At 34.9% G+C, this 15,106-nt stretch overlaps 1 non-coding gene across 1 annotated transcript; it reads left to right on the top strand.

The window, feature by feature from the left end:
* The first annotated feature begins 14,773 nt into the window (after nt 1-14,773).
* TRNAI-AAU (transfer RNA isoleucine (anticodon AAU)) lies at nt 14,774-14,853 on the top strand. Its single transcript has one exon. It is a non-coding gene; the product is annotated as a tRNA-Ile (tRNA).
* Nucleotides 14,854-15,106: the final 253 nt, after the last annotated feature.

Genomic DNA, 15,106 nt, shown 5'->3' on the forward strand with positions numbered 1-15,106 from the left:
TTTTATTTATACTCATCAAGATCACCTTTAACACTTACCAAACTTCACCTTCATGCCAATTCTGGTTTGTACCCTAACCTAAACATCTTTTACCACATATTGTTGATCATTTTGGCAGCTTACAATCACATTCAACATACACCATAAAGTGCAGAATTTGTCAAACTCATTTACAATAATTTAATTACCTATTCATGCTCATTTACATGTCCAACTTCACACCATCACACATATACCCAAACTGCCATAACAATAAACACAATTCAACATTAATATTCCATAATCCAAATGTGAAATAACATCCTTATGGTTCACCAAACCAGGCTGCTGATTCATGCATTACATTCCCTAAATTTCCAAGCACTCAAATTTCAATACACATTCACATATACTAAGTATACATCACCCAAATAATTTCCTACACACATAAATATTTAATCAATCCTTTAATCCATCATTTACAAGCAAAAGTAAATTGTCTTCAAGGAGTTTCCATGGCTGCCAAAAGTACACATCTCCATTCAACATCAAACCTCAAAAATCTCTCCATAAATCAAATACCCATGACATCCTTACAAACTTTAACAAAACAATAATAAAAAACACAAACTTACCTATTGATGAGGCTTGTTAAATCTTCACCAAACTCCTTAAATTTAGTATCTACCTCTTCCTTGTGAGGTGGGGATCAAGATTGGTGAAGTGACTTTGGTGTTTGGAGGTGAAAATGGAGGAGATTTGGAAGCTTGAATAAATGCGGCAATGGAGGATTTGGAACTCTTCTTTTCGGCATGGATGTCACACATTACCCCTCTGTAAGGCATAACATGATCCCGTAGAATACCTAATGAACTACCGAACTTCACCTACCGATAATTCATTAAGTACCCTACAAGGGATTTTAAAACAATTTTCTTATCTTTGACAAGTGGTGAGCATTTCTAATAAGTATTAAAAACATTTAGTTGAAATTAAAACTAATTAATATTTTTGGCCATTTTAGTTTTTCGCAAATTTTATAAAAATTTTGACAGAGTTTCCTCTGTATTTTGAGAAAATCGTTCTTCGAATACCTGTAAAAAGCACTTCTAAAAGTTTTTCTCAACCACTACTTCGGTTTCACAATCAAACTCAGTCAATTTCTCAAAATTCACAAGTTCAATAGTTCTCAAAATACTGTCAATCAATATCATTCATATTCATTAAAAACAAAATAATTTATACGCAACCTTACAAATTTATATCAAAAGAAACATAAACTAAACTTTATTACAAACTTCATACAAATTTGTGTACAAGCTGCTCAAGACCCATTTTTACATGTCCATACATTTATGTGCAATATATACATCAAAAGAAGTATTTACAGTTAGGGTATAAATTATACCCAAGGCTTCAAGTGATGACTTCACACACTTCAAAGACTCAATCTGCTTCCTCTAGTCTCAGATTCTGCATAAGAATAAAGCTATCACTGAGTACTAGGACTCAGTGGTGCACAATATACTAAAATAATCTCTATGCAAAGCTTAAAGCACATTCATTCAAAAATTTGGCTAAACATGAAAATTAAATACAATCATGCATTGTGAGATTTTACATGTAAACCAAGTTCATTTCAAAGTATCAAAACACATTTCATAAAACCCACAGTTAGATCATGCCATTCGAAACAAATAGAATCTCAATAGCCAGAGGCTAAAGAGAAATCATATCACAAGGCTAGCTAGCTCAAATATATGGATATCCATTCACATCCTCTTCTATTGGCACACCTCAACACTTCTCCAGAGAAGGAATCAAAATTCAAAACTAATTACCCCCACTAGTCGTGCTAGTGAGGTATTCAAATATGTGGTCATGACACTGTGGTTTTAAAACTTATCTTAACAATTTGCTAAACATTGTCTTTTCAAATATACATAATAACTTTCAACAATTTAGATCAAATATCATAAGAATGCCATAATCCGATATTTCATATTATTCAAAACGATATGCAAAAGATGATTATAAAAGTATATGTTGTGCACAAACCTCAAACGAGTCATCCCTTAGCCTCGACTCGGTTCCTCGGGTTCCTTCCCGATATTCTTTTCAACTGAAACACACAATTTTACAATGTTTCAGTACTAGAACTTAACACAGATCCAAAATAAATTTAGCTTCATAATTACCTAGCTCTAACGTGTTAAATTCGACGTTCTTTAAATTTTGTGTTTCGGGTTACTATTCACTGCACTATTCAAGTCAAATAGTTGACTTTCTAAGACTTAATAGGTATGGGAACTCCAACTTCACCCACATACCACATTTTGGTCATTAAACTTGTTGGTTTTGGTCATTTTCTCAAAGCTTAGGTCATTTTGGCAAAATTGCAAATTTTCGGTTTTGGTTCTCAGAAGTTGCACTATTCCATTGGTCGATCTACTGTTGGAATTTAACAAAACTTCCTTCATAAAAAATGTTCCTTATTGTCTTAAGTGTATTCTCATTTTTGGATCACCTCAATCGGAGTTTTGTAACTCAAGTTATGGCCAAAATAAGTTTACTGTTTACGTGTACTGTTCATACTGGTATTTTGGGTTCTAGCAGATTTTGATCCAACTTTGGTCAGTAATTTGATCAAGTTAAGTTCATAATTTGGTCTAACTTTCTTCATATGAAATGTTCTACTATGTCTTAGGTTTTCATCGGTTCAAGAATCGCCTAAATCCGAGTTTTCTAGAGGGAATTATAGCCATCCAAACATTGCTGCTCACTGAAAATTCTGCAGAGTTGCAGGTTTAGTAACCTAACTTTGCTCAATAATTTGAATGGGTTAATGGAATAATTTGGGGTGATGTTCTTCATGAAAGTTTTAGATCTATATGCCCTCTAACCCCTGGCCAAATTTCAGGTCAATTTGACCTGTCTAACTCGAGTTATGACCAAATGAACAGTTACTGTTCATTTGGTCAGTTTAGTGCAGTGGCAGCCTGCAATCAATTCACTTTGGTCAATTGTTTCACCAAGTTTTGGTCAGTTTTTGGCCATGGTTCCTTAATGAAAATTGTGCTCTTTTATGTCTATTTTTATCTCCAATTGGTAGCATATCAATTGGACTTGTAAAATTTGAGTTTTGGTTCTTCAAAGTGGGTTTGGTCATGCTGCGGCATGATGACCATTAACTCACGAATTTGGTTTGATTTCCTACCATTCCCACACAATCCATTTGGTCATAATTGACCATTATTTCACTTCACAATAGGTCAAACATGCCATTTATGCATTTCTCCAAATTTTGGTTCATAAACCCTAGCTTCCAAACCCTAATTACACTAAAATGTTGTATTTATTCACATTTAAGCATTTCAATCTTACTATCACTTTCATACAAACTTACTAACACATTTAATTCATTCAAAATACATCAAACTCTCCCACATCCATGGCTGGCTGAAATTCCCTTTGGTCCTCTACAAATGTTTTCTTTTGATTTTAATTAAATTTCTAGATTACTCAAACCACAAAGATAACCAATAAACTAAAATTTGCAATTTAGCTTGCTTACCTCACTTGAAATTCCTCTTCCTCAATTTTCTTCTTTTTTTTTCCTTTCCTAATCTTGCTCAAACTTCCTTTCAAGGGAAATCAACAAGGTTTAAGGTTGGTAAATAAAATTTCTAGGTTGGGATTTAGAGGATTTATGGAAAGGAACCAAGAATTCCAAGCTTTTCTTGCTTAAAAATGGTGGAACAAAATAAGAAGAGAGGGAGAGGAGAGAGCTACGGGAAAAGCAAAAGAAGAAGCAAAAAAAAATGTTTTTGAATTTTTATTTTTATCCATTTTTGAAGACCAAAATTCCCAAATTAATAAATTAATTTAATTAATCTTTTATGACATCATCTTTGACTTTTCTAACTTCTTTCTTTTCTTTTTCTTTTTTTTTCTATTTATTTTTTTCTATTAGTTTTTTAATTTAATTCTTGATTCAAAAATTTTTATTTCTCCGATTTTATTTGACAGTTAGGTCAGGAGTCAGTTCTCGGGGTCAATTGACCAATTTGTCCCTCGCCGGTTCATCCCGGTTTGCAAATAATCCAATATTTCTTTTGGCTCCCTGACCTAATTATTTGACTGGCTTAACAGTTCTTTTTCTTGATTTTCTCTTTTCCACTGTGTTCATAAGGGTCCTAAGGACCGTAGCGTCACTTTTTACGGTTCGAAATTTGAGTTTAAAACGACTTCGCAGTCGTTCCCGAGGAGGTCACTCATCGCTGTGACTCTCGGCTCGTTTAACTTCTTATGTTCTGTTTTTCTTATTTATAGTCAACTAATTAAACATTACTAATTATTTGTGTTTATGGCTTCTTAAGTTGTCTTAAGTGTGGTCCTAATCCCCTTAATTGTCCGGACCGACACCGGTCACCGGAACAGTGAAATCTACCAGGCTATGCAACCAGGGGTGTTACAATGGAAGAATGGATGAAGATGGTGAAGTGTTTAGTGGAAGCACACCTACCCATATGATGTTTATTTAATCCCCAAAGTGCTCCACTCACCAATATTTAATTACATTATAAGTTAAATGTGTTAATTACTCAATTTGAATCCCATTTTTGCTATTTATGTTAGGTACCCCTAATTTAATGTTTCATTATATTTTCCAAGTGTAATATCATGTATTTTCAATGGAAATTTAGGTCAAAAGACAACTCGGGATGTCAAATGACCACAATTCCCCTGTTCGGGTTGCATTCCCGATTTTTCGGTAACACCGGGTTTTGTCCGTTTTTTGATTTCTCACTTTTCTTTGTACTAACTATTTAATTTTTATTTAATATTTCTTATGGTATTTATACTTCAATAGGGGTCTATTTAAGTCCTAAAAATATTTTCCAGGGTTCCCCACTGTCCAGGGCTAGTCAACGGTCCACGCCGTGACTTCCCGGTGCGGTCATCCATCGCTAGGGTTCTCGGCTCGCTTAACTTGGTTACATTTCTTTGCTATTATTTTTTCTTTGTTTTTCTTGTATTTTTTTTTCTTGTATTTCATTATTTTATGTCTCCTCACTCATATCGAAGTGTAGTTCTAGGCATTCTAGCTGTCCGAACAACACTGGTCATCGGAATAGTAGAACGCACTACCGAACATAGGAGTGTTACAATTATTTTTTTATACTATCATCAAAATTCAATATTTCTCTACTACTTCATTTTTTTATATCCTCATAAAAATTTTCAATATCCTCTAGTTTTTTAAAAAAATTCCACACTACATTTTTTTTTTCAAATTTCTAGTACTTTTTATTTTTTATTTTTATCTTCTACATCATTTTTTTGTTATTTTCAAATTTCATCATAATCATACCATTTTTTGAGAAAATGGCTAGTAATGGATTTGAAAGTTCATCAAGGAGTAAGAAGAAGAGTAAGGTTAGTGAATCAACATGTCTAAATCCAAATGAGCCTACTGCAGTTAATTTAGGCAACATAATTGTCACGACCCAATCTATGGGCCGGACCAGCACTAAGACTTGGGCGAGCCTAAAGCCCCCGAGGCCCGTAGTAAGTCTAACTATTCATTAACCCAACTCTAAGGCCCATTTGGGCCCAATTTCAAGAATTCAACCGGACAGAGTCCGGCCATAAAATAGACCTTTCAACGGGGAGTTTTTGACTCACCCGACCTGTAAACACAATATATAATCAATTGGGGAGCTCAGCTCACCCTCCACATACTCATATAACATAAAAATAAATGGGAGCTCAGCTCCCTTATCCAGCCCAACACACATGCATAAAATAATAAGTTTACAGGTCCAAAATGACAATTTATATTACAGACCCAATTCAAATAAATATTTCTAACACATGCGAAAATTCTAAGAGTTAACGGGTTTATACAAACATTAATAAACGACCTGCGAGGGAGAAAAGCATGTTAACCTCAAAAATATCCTCCTGTGGCCTGGAAAAATATTGAACAGGAGTGAGTGTTCGACTTAGAGAGTAAAATATCAATTTTAACCATAATCTCTATAACTGTCTAAAGCTAATGCACCCTATAGAGTGAAATGCAACATCAGCAATATTTTCACATCATAACAGCAAAAAGGTAATTTGGAGCACTCACACACTTAGTAATGTCAAATCATAAATATATGGGAGCTGATCCCCTATACAGCTCTCTTAAATCCAACCTGTGCCAGCGAAGAACTCAAGCTGGACTTTTGTTTAATAAACCAAATCGGGGTCCCAGCGAAGAACTCAAGCCGTGTCTACCCTGAAGGATCGAGTCCCAGCGAAGATCTCAAGCCGTGTCTACCTGTCCTATCCATATCCAATACCACATCACAAGCACGCCAACGCACGCACACTGCTCCAAATTACTACAACAACATCCATGGCACTTTATCAGTTGTGAATGCAACATAAAACGTGCCTAGGGTTTAACTACATAGATATATACATATAAGTGATGCATGGGCATGCATTAAACATATAATAATATCAAAATTACAATTAAAATTAATATTTTACTCACAGACTTAATGATCCTTTGTGGCGGCGGAGGAAGAAAGTCTCGCTCACCTGATAATTTTATTACAATTGTTTAATACAATTGACTCAATGCAACCTAAGAAAAGACCAAATACATCCTAAGTCGTGCCGAAAATCTGGCAGAGTCTCCCCTATACCTATGACCTACCCAACCTGCAAATGGGTTTAAAACACACTTCTATATCCACCGACTATACACCTACAACTCAATCATATCACACAGCCCCTCCTGGGCCCATTCAAACAGTCATCAATCACAATATGTAAAATTACAGTTTAGTCCTTATAATTGACCCTTTTTGCAAAAACCATCCAAATAAACTCTAAAAATTCTAAAACTTTTCCCCGCGGCCTTAGCAATATTACTAGGCTAATGCAAAAAGAATCATAATTTTCTGAGCTACCACGAATATTTTATGGATTTTTAATCCCATTTAAGCACTATAAAATTACGAAAAAGAAAAGTTTGGGTTTACCTATGTTGATTCCGAATCCAGGGACGTGCTTGGGACGTTTGACAATGGTGGGGTAGCCAAAATCTCGATCCAATTCCAAGACTTTTTCGGTAGCCGGTCTGTCTGACCGGAAATTCACTGACCCGGATAACTGTCGAATTTCATCGGATTGAAGATACCTACACAAAGCCCACAATACGGGGGTTAGTACATAAATTTTATTGAATTTTCTAAGCTCATTTAATGCTCGAAAAATACTACGAAGTTCCGTGGGACCTACCGAAAAACGGTGTTAGAAAATTTTGAAATTTATATTGCCGCGAAGCTCTCAACGAGTGGAGCACTCTGGTACTCTTGGTTTTCTCATGAGGTTCACGGTTTGCGAGAAATCTAGCCCAAAATTTAAAATGGGTTAAAACTTCCCGGACAAAAATTAGACAAACCGCTCAATGGATTTTGGTGTTCTTAGTGTCTATGGAAAGCTCTCGAGGTATAGATGGTGTTTGACATAAGGCCCGGCCCAATCGATGGCCGGATCGACCAGATTTTGGCCGGGAAGACGAAGCGATGCGCTGCGCGGTTTCCCAGCGTTCCAGCCGGCAGTCGGCGATGGGAGAAGGCTGGGGTGGTGCGCCGGCGAGGTGGAGAGGGTTGGGTGGTGGTTGGCCGGCGAGGGGAGAAGGGAGGAGAGAGAAAACGGGAGAGAGAAGGAGAGGTCGGGACGCGCACGGGGAGAAAGAAAAAGGAAGAAGAAGCCGGTTCGATTCGACCGGTCCAACCCGGTCCGTTTCGATTCGGCCGATCCGATTCAAGATACAAAATTTTGAATTTTTTCACTCTGCCTTGGGATCGAAAACGAGGTCCAAAAATTTTGAAAAAATTCGAGAAAACTCAGAAAAATTCGTAGACTACAAATATATTTTTAGTTTTGCCACGTGATCTTTAAATTAATTTTTAAAAATCATCAAAGTTTATATTTTCGGAAAATCAAACTCGATTTCTAAAACCGAAAAATTTCAAATAATTTCCTAAAATTTAAATAAAATAAAGTATTAATATTTATCCATAAAATAATAAATTTAAAAATTAGGTGTAACACCCCAAAATTTTAAATTTTATTATTTTATGAGCATTTTTGGTATTTTAATTTTATTTAAATTTTGGAAATTTTTTTGAGATTTTTCGGATTTTAAAAATCGGATTCGATTTTCCAAAAATATAAACTTTGATGATTTTTAAAAATTAATTTAAAGACCACGTGGCAAAACTAAAAATATATTTGGAGTCTACGTATTTTTCTGAGTTTTCTGGAAATTTTTCAGAATTTTTGGACCTCGTTTTCGGTCCCGAGGCAGAGTAAAAATTCAAAATTTTGTATCCTGAATCGGACCGGTCGAATCGAACCTGATCGGATCGAACCGGTTGGATCGGATCGAACCGGTCGAATCGGACCGGCCTTTTCTTTTTCTTCCTTCTTCCTCCCGCGCGCGTCTGACCCCTCTCCCTTCTCTCTCTCTTTTCTCTCTCCTCCCTCCTCCCCTTGCCGCGCCGCAGCCTCCCCTGCCTTCCCACCTCGCCAGCGCCCCACCTCGGTCCTCCCCCATGGCCGGCCGCCGCCTGGAATGCCGGAAAACGGCCTCAGAAAGGACGCGCTGCGCGCCCGCGATGCCTGGACTTTCCGGCCAAAATCCGGTCGATCCGGCCACCTATTGGACCGGGTCTTGTGTCTAAAATCTTCTACTCGGCGAGAGCTTTCCATAGACACCAAGAACACCGAAATCCATCAAGCGGTTTGTCCAATTTTTGCTCGGGAAGTTTTAGCCCATTTTGACTTTCGGGCTAGATTTCTCGCAAACCGTGAATCCCACGAGAAAACCAAGAGTACCAGAGCGCTCCACTCGTCGAGAGTTTCGCGGGACATAAATTTCGAATTTTTCTGACACCGTTTTTCGGTGGGTCCCATGGAACTTCGCAGTGTTTTTCCGAGCATTAAATTAGCTTAGAAAATTCTGAAAAATTTATGTACTAACCCCTGTGTTGTGAGCTTCGTGTAGGTATCCTCAATTCGCGAATTACGCTTGACCGGTCAGTGAATTTCTCGCCGCATGCATTCTGGAAAAGTCTCTGAATTGGACCGAAGTTTTGGCTACCCCCTCATTGTCAGACGTCCCGAGCACGTTCCCAAAGTCAGAATCGGCAAAGCTAAACCCGAACCTTGCTTTTTCATAATTTTCTAGTACTTAAATAGGATTAAAAATTCATAAAATATTCGTGGTAGCTCAGAAAATTATGATTCTTTTTGTAATAGCCTAGTAATATTGCTAAGGACCGCGGGGCAAAGTTTTAGAATTTTTAGAGTTTGTTTGGGTAGTTTTTTCAAAAATGAACAATTATAAGGACTAAATTGAAATTTTACATACCGTGATGAATGACTGATTTGATGGGCCCAGGAGGGGCTGTGTGATGTGATTGAGTTATGGATATATGGATTGTGAATATAGAAGTGCGTTTTGAGCCCTTTTGCAGGTTGGGTAGGTCCTAGGTATAGGGGAGACTCTGCCGGATTTTCGGCACAACTTAGGACGTACTTGGTCTTTTTTTGATTTGTATTGAGTCATTTGTATTAAATAATTGTAATGTAATTGTCAGGTGAGCCGGGACAGCCTTCTTCCTCCACCCAGCCGCCACAGTGACCGTTGTCAAGTCTGTGAGTAAAATATTAATTTTAATTGTAATTTCACTATTATTATATGTTCAATCATGCCCATGCATCACTTATATGCATATATCTATGTAGATAAACTTTAGGCACAATTTATGTTGCATTCATAACTCTGAAAGTGCCATGTATGTTGCTGTTGTAATTTGGAGCAGTGTGTGTGCGTTGGCGTGCGTGTGATGTGGTGTGGACTATGGATAGGACGGGTAGACACGGCTTGAGATCTTCACTGGGACCCGGTCCTTCGGGGTAGACACGGCTTGAGTTCTTCGCTGGGACCCCGATTTAGTTATTAAGTGGAAGTCCGAGCTGAGTTCTTCGCTGGCACAGTTGGAATAAAGAGAGCTGTATAGGGGATCAGCTCCTATATATATATGATTGATATTGCTGGGTGCGTGAGTGCTCCAAATTACCTTTTTGATGTTATGATGTGAATTTATTGCTGATACTGCATTTCACTCTACAGGGTGCACTAGTTCTAGATAGTTATAGAGATTATGGTTAAAATTGATATTTTACTCTCTGAGTCGAACGCTCACTCCTGTTCAATATTTTTCCAGGCCACAGGAGGATATTTTTGAGGTTAACCTGCTTCCTTTCCTCGCAGGTTGTTTATCAATGTTTGTGTAATTTTATTAACTCCTAGAATTTCTGCATGTGTTAGAAGTATTTATTTAATTTTGGTCTGTAATATTATTATCATGTTGGACCTGTAAACATATAATGATATGCCTGTTTGATGGATTGGATGAGGGAGCTGAGCTCCCATTTATTTTATGCTGATGAGTATGTGGAGGGTGAGCTGAGCTCCCCAATTGATGATATATTTTGTTTACAGGTCGGGTGAGCCAAAAACTCCCCGTTGAAAGGTCCACTTTATGGCCGGACTCTGTCCGGTCAATTTCTTGATATTGGGCCCAAATGGGCCTTAGAGTTGGGTTAAGTGAATAGTTAGACTTACTACGGGTCTCGGGGGCTTTAGGCTGGCCCAGGTCCTAGTGCCGATCCGGCCCATGGGTTGGGTCGTGACATTAGGAGTGTTACAATAATGGAGCAAATTATGGATTATAATAATAATGTTGAAGTTCAAGAGTCATTCCACCACACTTAAGAAAGCTAACATCAATAAGCTGAGAAAGATAAGGTAAAAAAAGCATTCACTTCCGAATTTTCAAAATTCACTTTACAAAAAAGCAGATCTGAAAATACATTAGATGTAATTTGTAACTATTGTGGCCAAGTCTACAAGTTCAAAATGGGAGGTGGATATGATACATTTAAGAGGCATTTGGAGCAGAAACATCCAACTAAAATCGGGTATGATAAGTCTTAAACTCAAATTTTCGAGTACGTAAATACTAAATCTCAGTCTTTATTTCAATATTCTTAATAGAAAAATAAAGAGGAATTAGTAAAAATGATTTCTACTGATCATTTATCATTTAGTTTTAGTAAAAAACTTAGTTTTATTAATTACTGTCAAAATGTTTAAAATGCTTGTGCAAAACATGTTCCTAGAATTACTTTAAAACACACAGTTTTTCTTTATTTAGAAAAGCAAAAAAAGAATTATAATAAATTTTTTTAAATATAAATGCACGAGTTTCTTTTTGTAGTGATATTTAGAGTGATAATTGGCAAATGCATTATTATATAGCCATAACATGTCATTGGATGAGCGACATATTGCTGATAATATTTATAAGATGATTAAAAATATTTTAAAAGAATATACATTAATTTATAAAAAATTTTCAATTGGTTTTGATAATGTTGCTGCAAATTCTATATCAATTAGAAATCTTAAAAAAATTTGCCAACTCAATCTTGGGGGAAAATTTTTTTTATATTAGGTGTGTATGTCATGTTTTAAATTTGTGTATGCATAATGGTTTAAGAACTCGTGATGAATTTATTTCTCCCATAAAAAAAAAAAGCAATTTCATTTTTATTGGGACATCCCCAAATTGTGAAAGAATAGGCTAAGTTTTGTAAAATGAATAATAGAAGACAAAAAAAAAATTCTAAGAGATGTTTCCACTCGTTGGAATTCAACATATGAATTATTAAACGAGTCATTTGAATATAGAGATATATTGTGCACATTTATTAGCAATAATATACTATAAGTTTAACTATATCCGCAAAATTGGGACATTTATACAAAATTTTTGGACATTTTAAAAGTTTTTAATGATGCTATATATACATTGAGTGGCATTTATTATCCTAAATCTCATTTATTTATGATTGAATATCTTAATATTATTGGTGTATTACAAGACCATGAAAATAATATTGATTTAAAGATTACGTTTCTAATATGAAAAAAAATGGTTGAATTATTTCAAAAACATGCCTCCACTTTATCTTGTTACTTGTGTTTTTGATCCTAAATGTAAATTAGATAGTTTAAATGATTATTTGTCTCTTTATTATCCGTGTTTAAATCTTGATGGTGAGATTGATTTTGATGTTCATGCAATAATTATTGAAATTAGAAAATTAATTTTAGATTTATATAGTGAATTTTGTTCTTGTTCTAGCTAATAATTAGATTCTCAATCTCAATCTTCTAGTCAAGTTCAGAATGAGTCATCCTCTAGAATAAGCATGGGTGATCGTGGCTTATTATAAAGGCAAAAAAGGCCAAAAGGATCTCTTAGCAATAATATTGAATTTAACATTTATTTAACCAATATTTTCGAGTTTGATAATAGCAGTGCAGGTAAAGAATTTTCAGTACTTAATTGGTGGCATAGACACACAAATACTTTTCTCACCCTTGCACTAATTACTAAACAAAGTTTAGCAGCACTGGTCTCTATAATTGCAGTTGAATAAGCTTTTAGTGCAGGGGGTAGTATATTAGATGAGACATGATCCAGTATGCTCCCTGAATCATTAGAAGCTCAAACATGTTTGGATGATTGGAATAGGGCAGCTTTAAGGCAACAGGAAATCACACGTGAAGGAGTTGAAGATTTATATGACATTGGAATCAATAGAATAACAACAGGATCAAGCCGTTGTGGAAGCGATTAAAGTAAGAGGGTTATATAACTCTAAATAAAAGGTAAGAAAACTACTTAGGTTTTGATTCCTCTAAACCGTAAAAGGATATGCAGGCAACTTAATTTTTATAAAATTAAGTTCAAGCTCTTTTTTTTTAACTAAAATTAATTTGAACTCTTTTCATTTCTATATTTTTTTTAATTAAGTCTACACATTCTTATTAATTTTTATTTGAAAGATTTATTTTATTAATTTTTTTCTCCTTTTTTTTGATCAAACAGCCTTAAACTGCTCCCCGTACCGCCTTAAACTACCCATCTCTAAACCATCTATTAAACTGTTTCAAACCGAGGCTCAACTGGAACCGACGGTTCACGATCCGTCTCTTAGCGATTCAATTCAGGTTCAATATTTCTTCGAACATAAATTGGCATTTTAGGAACCGTAACTAGCAATTCCTGAGCCATGGCAGCCCCTACTTGACAGTACCATCAAACCTATTTTGGTTGATCAACCTGCATGAATTCTGATACTTCTACTTGTATTCTCTTTCTTTGCATTAGTATTGGTTGTTTTATAGCAAAGAAAAATGGTTTATATTTCTTTGAACAGGTTATCACCATCAATGGAATGTTCCTGGATAACTTATCAATGCAACCACCAATGATTTAGTCCATGTGAATGTTTTCAACAACTTGGATAAGCCAATATTTCTCTTTACATCTTCGTCTTATTTTAACATTCTATAACTTGGGAAATTATAGCTCGATCTATAAATATATATTTAATATGTGAGTTTCATCCTACATCTTGTGTTTTGGATCTAGGCATGAAAAATCCTCTATAATTTACCTAGTTCATCGTGGACCCAATATGCAAATGGGTTAGCACTTATTGTACACCTTGGTTCCATGTTGTGTCTAATGTACACTATGAACCAAGTGTAAAGAAGAATTTCCCATTATTTTCTTGTCTCTTTAGTCCAGCAGTGAAAGTCTGAGATTTCATTTAACTCTTCAAGTTCTAATTCTGCTACTGCAAGGTGGGGAAGGTAAGTTTATGGGTACAAATGAGCCTTTTAACTGAGATAATGTGATGATATTGGTGTAGGAATGGAATACAAGAAACTCTAAACTCATGGCAGGATGGAGTTTCAGGGCTAATTGCCCAATTCAACCTGCAACAAATTGGAGTTAGGTGTTCCAAACAAAGGATCAGATTGGCAGTTTTTTCTACTTTCCCTCCATAAACTTGCACAAAGCTGCTGGAGGTTTTGGTCCTTTTAGAGTCAATATCAGAGCGTTATTGCTGTCTCATTGCCCAAACCAGAAACTTAGTTTGATATTCTCCATGGTGACTGTTATTATATAACCAGTTACAAGGTGATAGTTTCAAATTTGTTCATAAGCATTATCATTTTCCTTCTTTAATGCTAATACCTTTCTTTTCTTAGGTTCAAAATATTGGCAGAGCTCTAGGGAAATGATGAACAGGCTAACCGAGGAATGTGAAACGACTCATCTATTGGCTATGAATAATTAAAAAAAAAAAAAAAAAAAATTCTCAGTCGCTGGTCTTAAATGGCAATATCAAATACATTTAAGGGAAAATTGTTTTTTAATTCTCTGTTTCAAAAATATATTAATTAGTCATTATATTTTTTTTTCACTTACTTTTTAATTCTTTTGTTCAATTTAAATAAAAAATTTTGTTGGTCAATGTATTAAAAAAAAGAGAAAATTACATTTACCTGGACTAGATAGTTAAATACTTGGAAAAATAAAATGTATATAATTATATTTTTAAAAATACAAAAATTGAATAAAATTTACAGTAACACTTGAAATAATAGAAGAGATTAAAAAGTAAATAAAATAAAAATATAAAAATTAAATAATATATTTTTAAAATAAAAAAATAAACAATGAATTTTATTAAAATATAGATAAACAGTAATTTTTTCTGTTTGCATTATGCGCGATTAGTTTCAAACACAGGTAGTTTGTAATATAGAAACTACATATATGTGGTAACAATTGGCCTATTAGCTCAGCTGGTTAGAGCGTCGTGCTAATAACGCGAAGGTTGCAGGTGCAGGTTCGAGACCTGCATGGGCCAAAGTTTTTGAATTATTCTTTTTCCTAAAGGAAAACCCACAATTTACAAACAAAACCAATTAAAATTTTGTGCAATTTTTATTTGAAAAAATGGTTTGAACTTAAAGCTAAGCACAAAAAATTAAAATTTATCTATTTTTATAAGTATATATATTAAAAATTTTCTTTGAAATAGTAAGTCAAAATTTTCTTTTTTCTTTTTTTTCTAAGTATATGGTTTCATATTTAAGTGGGAGTATTTAAGTAAAATTATT

This window comes from Hevea brasiliensis, chromosome 14, assembly GCF_030052815.1.
Source record: "Hevea brasiliensis isolate MT/VB/25A 57/8 chromosome 14, ASM3005281v1, whole genome shotgun sequence".
NCBI lineage: Eukaryota > Viridiplantae > Streptophyta > Magnoliopsida > Malpighiales > Euphorbiaceae > Hevea > Hevea brasiliensis.